This window comes from Mastomys coucha, unplaced genomic scaffold (genome assembly GCF_008632895.1).
Source record: "Mastomys coucha isolate ucsf_1 unplaced genomic scaffold, UCSF_Mcou_1 pScaffold6, whole genome shotgun sequence".
Lineage (NCBI taxonomy): Eukaryota > Metazoa > Chordata > Mammalia > Rodentia > Muridae > Mastomys > Mastomys coucha.
The window spans coordinates 60,521,387-60,531,206 of record NW_022196912.1 but is presented as its reverse complement, the minus strand read 5'-3'; the positions used below and the strand labels follow the sequence as shown (position 1 = coordinate 60,531,206).

General features: G+C 40.9%; 1 non-coding gene across 1 annotated transcript; it reads right to left on the bottom strand.

Annotated features, from left to right (window-relative positions):
- Positions 1-828: 828 nt before the first annotated feature.
- On the bottom strand, positions 829-959 carry LOC116081348. The gene has a single exon (XR_004114840.1). It is a non-coding gene; the product is annotated as a small nucleolar RNA SNORA17 (small nucleolar RNA).
- Positions 960-9,820: the final 8,861 nt, after the last annotated feature.

The following is a 9,820-nucleotide window of genomic DNA, read 5'->3' as shown; positions in this document are numbered from 1 at the left end:
CTCACAGGAGATGAGTGGCAGGGCCAGCTCTCTCATGCTCATACCCTCATGACCTCAGGCAGGTTCACTTGCTACTCCTGCAATGTGCAGACCCACTTCTCCCATCCCCATTACTCCAGCTGGCTAGGGGTAGGGTCAGTTCTCCTGCTCTCATGCCCCAACGACCAGCTCTCCTGCAATGTCCAAGTGAGTGGTGGACCAGTTCTACACAACCCTCGGATATCAGAATGCCCCTCCCCCAGGGTGGCAGCCCAGACCACGGACACCCATATGGACTTTGGTGGCAACAGACGCCTGTTGTAGGGTCACAGAGCAAGATATGAACACCCAATGGCACCACAGGCCAGGACCCCACCATGTTCCTATGTGGCATCCCTGGTTACTCACATCAGACTGTTCCTCACTATCCTTGAGTCTCCAGTTCTTCCTTTCTTCATTGTGCCCACATCCTTCTGTTTCTCTTTCTCTTCCATTTTTCCTCTACTTACTTGCTCTTCTTAGTGGTGCCTGAGGTCTCTGAGTATCTGGGTTTGTGTCTCATAAGTGCTGTGCTCCAGTCCTTCATTATGTATGGCACCAGACACGGGTCATTTCAGGCATGGTCTGCCCCCTCCCCAGGTCTGCACAGCACAGGACTGGTTCGTGTTTATATCAGACTAGCTCCCTGTCTGGGGCCATATGGTGCCAGTCTGATCGTCATCTCAGTTTCACTCTTCACGTCTCACTTGGCCCATCTGCCTGAGTGTCCTCATGCGAGGGTCGTCCGTCTCTGGTTCACTCTCCTCTGGTGCTGGACTGGTGCTTCTCCCAGGCTACCTTTTCTCAGGGAGTGTTAGGCTACTAATCACTCCATGTTCACAGGCCAGAACACTGAGCATAGACATGGCATCTCTTGCCTCCGCCACCTACTGATGCCCATGTGACACAACAGTTAAATTTACAAAGCCTCTAGGGCAGGGGAGCCACACTTTTTTTTCTTTATTTTTTAGAAAACAACACACATTTAAATGTATTACTTTAATTTCTTGGTCTTTGTCCTACCTAACCTTGATGTAGGGCATAGATTATCTCCTTCTGCCTCTAACTTAAACAACTTTTAACATTCTTCCTTCAGCTCTATTTTTTCCTAATAATGTTTCTTGGGATATCACCCAGATACAATTTGAATGCTCACCACTGTTGTAGAACTTCCTAACTGACATCTATCTATGTCTCCTATTTATTTATAACTTGTAACTTCTAAAATGCAAAGACCTTTCATCTAAACCAGGTAATAAGTCAGCTTCCTAAATCCAGCTGGTCATATTTTCTCAGTGATTTTCCTACACAATCTTTATCCATCCATACAGTGATCTCAGCTATTTGGAGCCAATGATTATTTCAGTCCTGGGCTGCTGGATGTTATTGTCTTTTTCTGGATTTTCTGAGATTGGGGTTCAAGGAATCTTTTCACTTGCCTACCTTCTTGTAAAAGGTGTGTGTGTGTGTGTGTGTGCATATGTGTGTGTGTGTGTGCATGTATGTGTGTGTGTGTTGCTATGAGTGTGGCAATCAAACCTAGAGTCTTACATATGCTATGCAAACACTCTACTACTGAGATAGATTCCCTAACCATTTACATGTATTTTCTGAGAATACTACATCCTATTTTAAAAGGGTTTGACCTATCTATATGCTAAGTACTAAGAGAAACAACTTTCCATTCTTTTTGTTATACCATTTTTTCCACCCTATATCAATAGCATAAAAATAGAATGAGCAGTTTAGCGTTTTCTTAGTGTTTGAAACCTACTTTACTGATTAGTACCTACAATACACACACACACACACACACACACACACACACACCATTAGTACACACAATGCTACCATGATGCCTAGCCCCTAATGCACATACATTTTCTCCCACTTATCTAATCAAACAGAAACCTAGGTATTAATACTTGTAGTTGAATTCCCAAATTGGTCAATCTTAAGATAGAAAGATCATCCAAATAGTTCTGACATAATGAAAGGAACTCTTCAAAATCTTAGGATGGGGAAATGGTTCAGCTGGTAAACTGCTTATAAAAAAGCTATGACATGAGGGCCAAAGTCCAGATCCCTCGTAGGAGTCAGGCATGGTGGAGTATAAACGTATCCCTAACACCGGCTGGGGTGAACTCTGGGCTCAGTGAGAGACGTTATCTCAAAAATGAAAGTAGAGAAGGATGAAGACACCTGTGATGTTTATCTCTGACCTCCGCACATAATGCACAGACACACACATTACATGCACCTACTCACATATAAAATACAAACATACACATATAACTAATAGTGTTTTCTGATAGTTAAAAGGAAAGTCAGAGATTCAGAACATTAAAACTATGCAGCCTACTAACAGTTGCTTTGAAGATAGAAAAGGCAACATGGCCAGGAATGTAAGGTAGTCTCTAGAAGCTGAGAGCAGTTCCCAGCCAACAGGAAACAAGGAAACTGGGACCTCAGATTTGGAGCTATAGAGATTCCAGCTCCCAGAGGAGATCCTAGAGCCTGATAATCCTTTTAAGAGTGAGACTAAGAGCTTATTTCCCTTGCACTCTCTGAGTAAGAACAACTCTTCCCAACACCACAGTTTCAGCCTTGTGAGACCCTGAGAACTGGCCATGACACACTTGACTTCTGACCTACAGGACTCTGAGCTAATAAATGGGTGCTGTTTTAAGCTGCTGATTGAGTATGACTTTGTGGGACTGGATGGAAAATTAACATAGTTTTCATGACTAAGTTCTCCCAAAGTGGGGAATTCAGGAGATTCCGCAGAGGTAGTAGCATTGCTTTTTGTAGAAAAATAGTGTGTGTAAGAAGTCAGTGAGTCATTAGGTCCAGCCCAAACGTAAGGGGAAAGAAATCAAGCTTTGTCTTTTAAAGGGATGAATATCAAAGAGTTTATTTCCATGATTTACAGTTTTTCAATAAAATTATTTCAATTATTTTATTTCAATTTTCCATAATAATAGCAACTATGAATGCTTTCTTTCACCACTACTAGATAGTAATTTATTTAATCCAAGTGACAAGATGCAGAAGTTCCTTGTGGTTTGCACAGTTTTGAAAATGAGGAAACCAAGTACAGATGTAATTTGCCTAAGTTCATGGCTGCCCCCCCCCAGCTTTCTGATATGCCAATTTTGAAATATTAACTCAAAAGCTGAGTTTATAGTTACTATGCTAGTTTTAGTAATTCTTTTGAAAATATGCTTCACAATAAAATCCATAAACAAAATAACAAAATGCTCAACAATGAAAACAAAAGTGTGACTGAGTGAAGTCACAATCAGTTTAATGACCATTCCCAAAGAGGAACAGCAAGTGAATAGTTTGGTGTGCCTAGAAGGAAACATGCAGTAGTTTGCCTAAAATTTTTATTACCTATAACTTTTGAAAGGCTAGAGAATCTTAGAATTTAAAATGAGGGCATTTAATAGAAATGTATGTATAATGTATAACCTTTACCTAAAAGGGGGCATGGAAAACCTCTGTAACAAGCCAAAAATGTGGAGTAGCCAGTTCCAGGAACTTGGCTAACTCAGAGCCTCAGGGCTCTGGTTCCCAAACCTGCCCCTCCTGACTGATCCACAATGAGGGCAGAACTAGGAATGAAGGTACATGAAGATTACATTCCTAGAATGATTATGTTCCCCTCCCTAACTGAATACCTTGGGTTGGGTCCCTCTGAAATTTTCCACTGTTTTTATGTTATGTTTCCTTGGTAACCCTCTCCCCACCCCCAGCTTGTGATTTTTCCCTTTAAATAACCCTCACTTCTTGTGTTGGGGTCGAACTCCTCTGGCCAGCATGGTCACGAGATTGACCCCGGTACCGGCCTATCCCAAATAAACCTCATGTGATTGCAGCACGTTCGGTCTCTCGTGAGTTATTGGGATGTCACATCATCCCGAGACTTGAGTAAGGATCTCCCCAGTTCTGGGGGGTCTTTCCTTTTCTCTGAAACTATTAATGCTTTGAACATATCCAATGCATACTTACCAAATTAACGAATTGCAATGAATTGGGAGGACAGCTTGTATAAATAGATGACAGGATTGATTGATTCCCATAATAGATGTCAATAAGTCAAATCTAGCACAATGAAAATTTGGATTTTGGCTTCAGCTTTGGTTTCATTTTATTAACAGAGTCTCACTATTTATTTCCCCATTAAGGCCTCGAACTCATAAGCCCTCTGCTTCTGCTTTCCAAGTGCTAGGGTTAAAGATGTAGCTGACATGTTTTAATGATAGGCTTAGACACTGGAGTCAGACTGAATCTGAATGAAGAGATTTAATATTAATTCTTACAGTGAAAGACCCCTGGGGGAGACCCCCACTCAAATCTCGGGAGGACGTACACCCAAGGAATCATGAGAGACCACATCTTGATGTAATTACAAGAGGTATATTTTAATTTTCAGGGTGCTCTGGTTCGGCACCACAGTTATCTCACGCAGGAGATAGTGGAGCCGACGACGAGGCTTGAAAGTTAGGGGTTTGTATAGGGAAAAGGTCTGAGGGAACAAAGGGATCAGTGTGGTCATACATGATTGGCTAGTTCAAATATTAACTATTACGTGCAGAACAGAGTGGAAAATTCCTAAGGTTGGTGTTAATCTGAGTCAACAAAGCATCTGACCTTAAACCATATCTGAGAGGACCAGATTGTCCATTACTTAGTGTCTGCCAGGCACGTCTTTGCAGGCCTAGGCCTTGGACATGTCCTCGTTTGCCTGGATGTTTTCCTCTATGTTTATAGTTTTATGTCTTCTTGACCTGCCAGCTCTTATGATATCTAACAACTTGCTTGCTCATTCTCAGCCCTATGTGGGCCAGCTAGTGATGGATTCTTAGGTCCATAACTTTTCTTCCTAGTCAGCACAGGTCTAAAGCTTTAATTTTTCCTTTCAACAGCAACAAAAAAGCAGATGCAAGTTGACCTTAAGCTTAACCTTTGTCAACTATATTTATTGGAACCTTGAATGGAAACTTCTGGCAATATCTGAAGCAGAAGGATTGAAAGATAGTCTAAACCTAGAGGAACACATTTAATGCTGCTTTATATACTGAAGTAGAATTGCAAAGTTTCACAGAGAACAAATTAACCATTACAGGCTAGAAGATGTCCTTTCCAAGGGATTCAGTTGGTCTAAACTCTTTTTGGTGGCTGGTTTTTCTTTTTTCCAACAGCTAGTCTGGTCTTTTTGCAGCTTCCCTTGTTTACTCTTGGGAAGAAGCTCCCTACACAGTCTATTCAGTTTCAGGGACTTCCTAAAGCTACTTTGAATTATTTACTTTCTGTCTAAAGAAGCTTCCCTGCAGGATAGATAGAATGTTTCAAGCTTGGAGGAAATGGATACAAAACAAACAAAAGAAGTTTGCTTCTTCTCAGATGACCATTTTCATAGTATTTTCATAAGTAATTTTTATTGGATACTTTATTTATTTATATTTCAAATGTTATCCCCTTTTCCCGGTTTCCCCTCCAGAAAACCCCATCCTATTCCCCTCCCCTTGCTTATATGAGGGTGCTCCCCAACCCATCCAACCACTCCTGCTTCACCACCTTAGCATTCCCCTACACTGGGGCATTCAGCCTTCACAGGACCAAGGACCTTACCTCTCATAGATGCTAGATAAGGCCACCTTCTGCTACACATGCAGCTAGAGCCATGGGTCCCACCATGTGTACTCTTTGTTTGGTGGTTTAGTCCCTGGGAGCTCTGGAGAGTCTGGTTGGTTGATATTGTTGTTCTTCCTGTGGACTTGCAAACCCCTTCAGCTCCTATAGTCCTTCCCCTGACTCCTCCACTGGAGTCTCCATGCTGAATCCAATGGTTGACTGCAAGCATCTGAATCTGTATTGGTCAGGTTCTAACAGAACCTCTCAATAGACGGCCATATCAGACTCCTGTCAATATTAAAGTGCCATTTCTTATTTCACTATCCTAAAATAAAGCCATTCAATTAAGGTTGGTTTCTACTTTACCTTTTTTAAAGATTTTTAGAGATTCAAGAAGGTAAAGGAATCCCCAGACTGCCTTGTGCCCAACTTGAGTTCTGGAACTGTTTTGTAATCCCATCCCAAGAGGAATTGAAAATGTCTCAGTTTGGCTCATACAGTATTCCTTTACTAATATTTGTTTCCTTTCCTCCATAGTATCTTTGGTACTTTTATGACTTTATATTTCTCATTCCTCTTACTAAAAGGTCTACTGCTTTGTGCCTTAGTTTCCCTACCTACAAAACTAGTCCTGTGGTCCATGCCACTTACAAAATTGTATATTTTTGCTGTTGCAAGCTAAGTACTTCTTGACTAAGGAGAGTTTTCCAAAGTATAATGTTGTGCAAATGACAATTTAAGTTAATTAAATTCAGTGACATTAAACTAACCATAAAACTCCCAATGTGTACAAAATGACTCATTTCCAGCAAGCCCTACTTAATAACACTAAATTGTAAGGGGTTATGATTTAGTTAGCTTCTGTGCCAAACAACCTTAAGATTACAGTTTAAATGAAACCTTTAAAAAGAAAAGTGCATTGCAAAAGTGATTATTTTGATTACTCTTCCAAGAAAAAAAATTCTTAAAGTCTTGGATCTTGCTCCTGTATTACAGGAAAATGGAGTGAAAGAATTTCTCAAATTGGTGTAGAGTTTGAGGAGAAGAAGAAGAACAGGTATTAATACTAAGATAGGGACACAGTCATGATATAGATGCCTTGCCACAGGAGTGGTAACTTGATCCTACCAGTTATGGATTCATCAAGCCTTCAAACATGCAAACACATTTGTCCATAGCAAGCTCACTTGTAGGGATTAATGTTAAAGAAATGATTGATAGGGGACTAGAGAGGTGGCTCAGCGATTAAGAGCACTGACTGCTCTTCCAGAGGTCTTGAGTTCAATTCCCAGAAACCACAAGGTGGCTCACAACCATCTGTAATGAGATCTGATGGCTTTTTCTGGAATGTCTGAAGACAGCTACAGTATATGCATACACATATACATATAAAATAAATTAATAAATATTTTAAAGAAAAGGAAATGACTGATAAAGTATCAAAATATATAAACAATAAGTTTCATTTTCTGCTGTTGTTCTTATTAAGACAAAGTGTTCCTGGAATCCTGATGCTCCTTCTGTATGAGCCAAAATCAATCTATAAAGCCCTACCTGTCTAAGGCAAGGTAACTTCCTGGAATACTGAGAGTTGTGGTTCTTAGAAAATAACAAAACCACATGGAAAACATGGTGACCAGATGGCTTTGTCCTTAAAAATCCCTACAACACATATCTCTGTAAATGTAACATTTCTTTCATCAGACTAGGTAATAAAATGAGAGCTATACCCAAGCTTTACAAAAACATGGCTCTTGCTGAGCCCAGAGTATTTCTATCTCTGTATCAACTATCTCTTGCCGGACGGTGGTGGCACACGCCTTTAATCCCAGCACTTGGGAGGCAGAGGCAGGTGGATTTCTGAGTTCGAGGCCAGCCTGGTCTACAGAGTGAGTTCCAGGACAGCCAGGGCTACACAGAGAAACCCTGTCTCGACAAACCAAAAAAAAAAAAGAAAAAAGAAAAACTATCTCTAGGCCTAGTTCTAGAAGCTTCTAGCCTCTGTACAATCTAGTCTTATGAAAGCCTGGACCTTGAAGACCTCAACTTTCAGTCTCTATCTGCTAATGTAGGCCTAGAATGTTAATAAAATCACCCATCTAACTCTTTCTAAACTCTCATTTGCTGCTTCAACTCAGTTCTTTTGGCCCAAATTTCTTACCAAGATGACTGAATTGATAAAACTTCTCTGGCAAAAACTTCTTTCTTTCTCCCTGTACTGCTCTTAAGTAGGGTCTCCTGTCCTAATGAGAGTTGGACATCTCCTGTCTCTGACTCCTCCTATCAAATCTTCCTCTGATTTGTCATTTTTGTCTACCCCTCAAACTAGACATCACTTCTCAACATAGCTGCTTCCTTCTACAAAACTAACTTTACTTTCAATATTTTGGACTAAAGTTGCGTATTAAGGGCATGTCTCTGAATTCCAACCAGATCACACAGACCTAGAAGGTCTTTGGATGTGATCCCTTGCTGGAGAAGCCATGTTGCTGGATTAAACGTCCTCTACACATTTTGTAAGACTCTGTCAAGCCTTAACTTACCAGAGATACCCTGAGTGAACCACGTGGAGCCTGAATAGATGCAAAAAGCAAGAGAAATTTATTGTTCCAGTGCACTGGGTCATCTCAGACCCAAAGGAAAGGCAGCAAACCTGCACAACTTGTTCAGTGAGCTTTTATACAGTTTTCAGAGCAGCAGCCATTAGGCACAATGTGATTGGCAAAGTAGTGTGACTTTTTAAACTGATTGGTCTTCAGGGTATGAGGTGGCAAGGACTTCCCTTGTTTGAAGGTGGGCAAAAGTCTGTCCTGCGGAACATGTCCCCACTCGTAGGTCAGTTCCCACCCTGTGGTCTGAGGAATGTTAATTAGCCTATCTCTTCCAGAGAGGCAAGTGTTCCGTGACCTTCCCAAAGTTCCTGAGCTGACCTTTGCACTTTTTTTTTTTCCTTTTGTGAACTAAAAGTTCACAAAAGCTTCAGAGAATCAGAGAAGTCATAAGACTTGCATCCACCTGTCGTGGGTCAAACCAACTCCAGGTTAGTACAGTCTAAGTTTCCTCACCTATGTATTGCTGAGAATATGATCTCTTTCCCTGGTTTTGAAACCCCTCCCATTCCCAAAGTACTAGGGCTATGGGCCTGAAAGTTCCAAATTTTAACTTCTGTCCCTAGTCTATACTTGTCTCAGCAGATATTTTCCTTGGCTGACAAACACCATCCAGGAATCACCTGTGGACTGCAAACTGCTGTGTTCTGGACTTACTGAAAGCTGATGTGAACCAGTCCAGCCTATGTGATTATTTTGTCTCTTCAGCTGGGTCAGCTAACCAGATGAATACAAAATTTATTGTCCAGCGTTTGACTAGCCTTTCAGCTTTTCTGGGCCCTGACAATGTTGTAGTTTCAGTTGGAAGTAATTACAGAAGAGAACAGGTCCCTTGTCCCTAAACCAGCTGAAATGCTAAGACAAAAGGAAGCCCCTTGGCCTACAGGGACAAAGTAGCTACCTGCAGTGCCATCTGGCAAACCAGAAAAATAGAACTGCATTTCTCAATGGGTAGATTTGTTAACTGAAATAGTTCTATGACATGATAGGGCACTTGGCCTGCTTTATGCAGAAAGAAAGAGTTGTTATATGGATTTAAGAGAAAACTTATTACTTCTGTACAAACCATTAGGGATTATAATCAGACTGTACTAAAAAAAATACTACAAAAGGAAGACTTAATGCTGTATCTAGCATGGACTTGGTGGGGACGGAATGACATGGTTTCTGACCCTGAAACAGGGCCAGCAGACTTGGACCTCCGTGATTGCTACCATGGGCATGAGGCTTCGCTGTATAATGTACATATTTTTATATTCCTCCAAGGAATGTCTTCCCTGCTAACATTAATGACTCCATGATTATCAAAGACAGCATGAGTCCAGGAGACAAAGGTATGGCTAACGTCTTAACAAAATGGTAAATACTAAGACCTTTAGGACAGCCCTTAAGGAAAAGAACTCTAAAAATATGGGTTCAAAATAAATAATTTCTCAAGAAATGAGGATGCAATATTAATTATAGGAGGAGATTCTCAAATCTAAAGGAATAGAGGCAGCTACAGAAAGATTCTAAGGAAGGAGATGAGGTGGTGATCAGAGATCACACCCAGC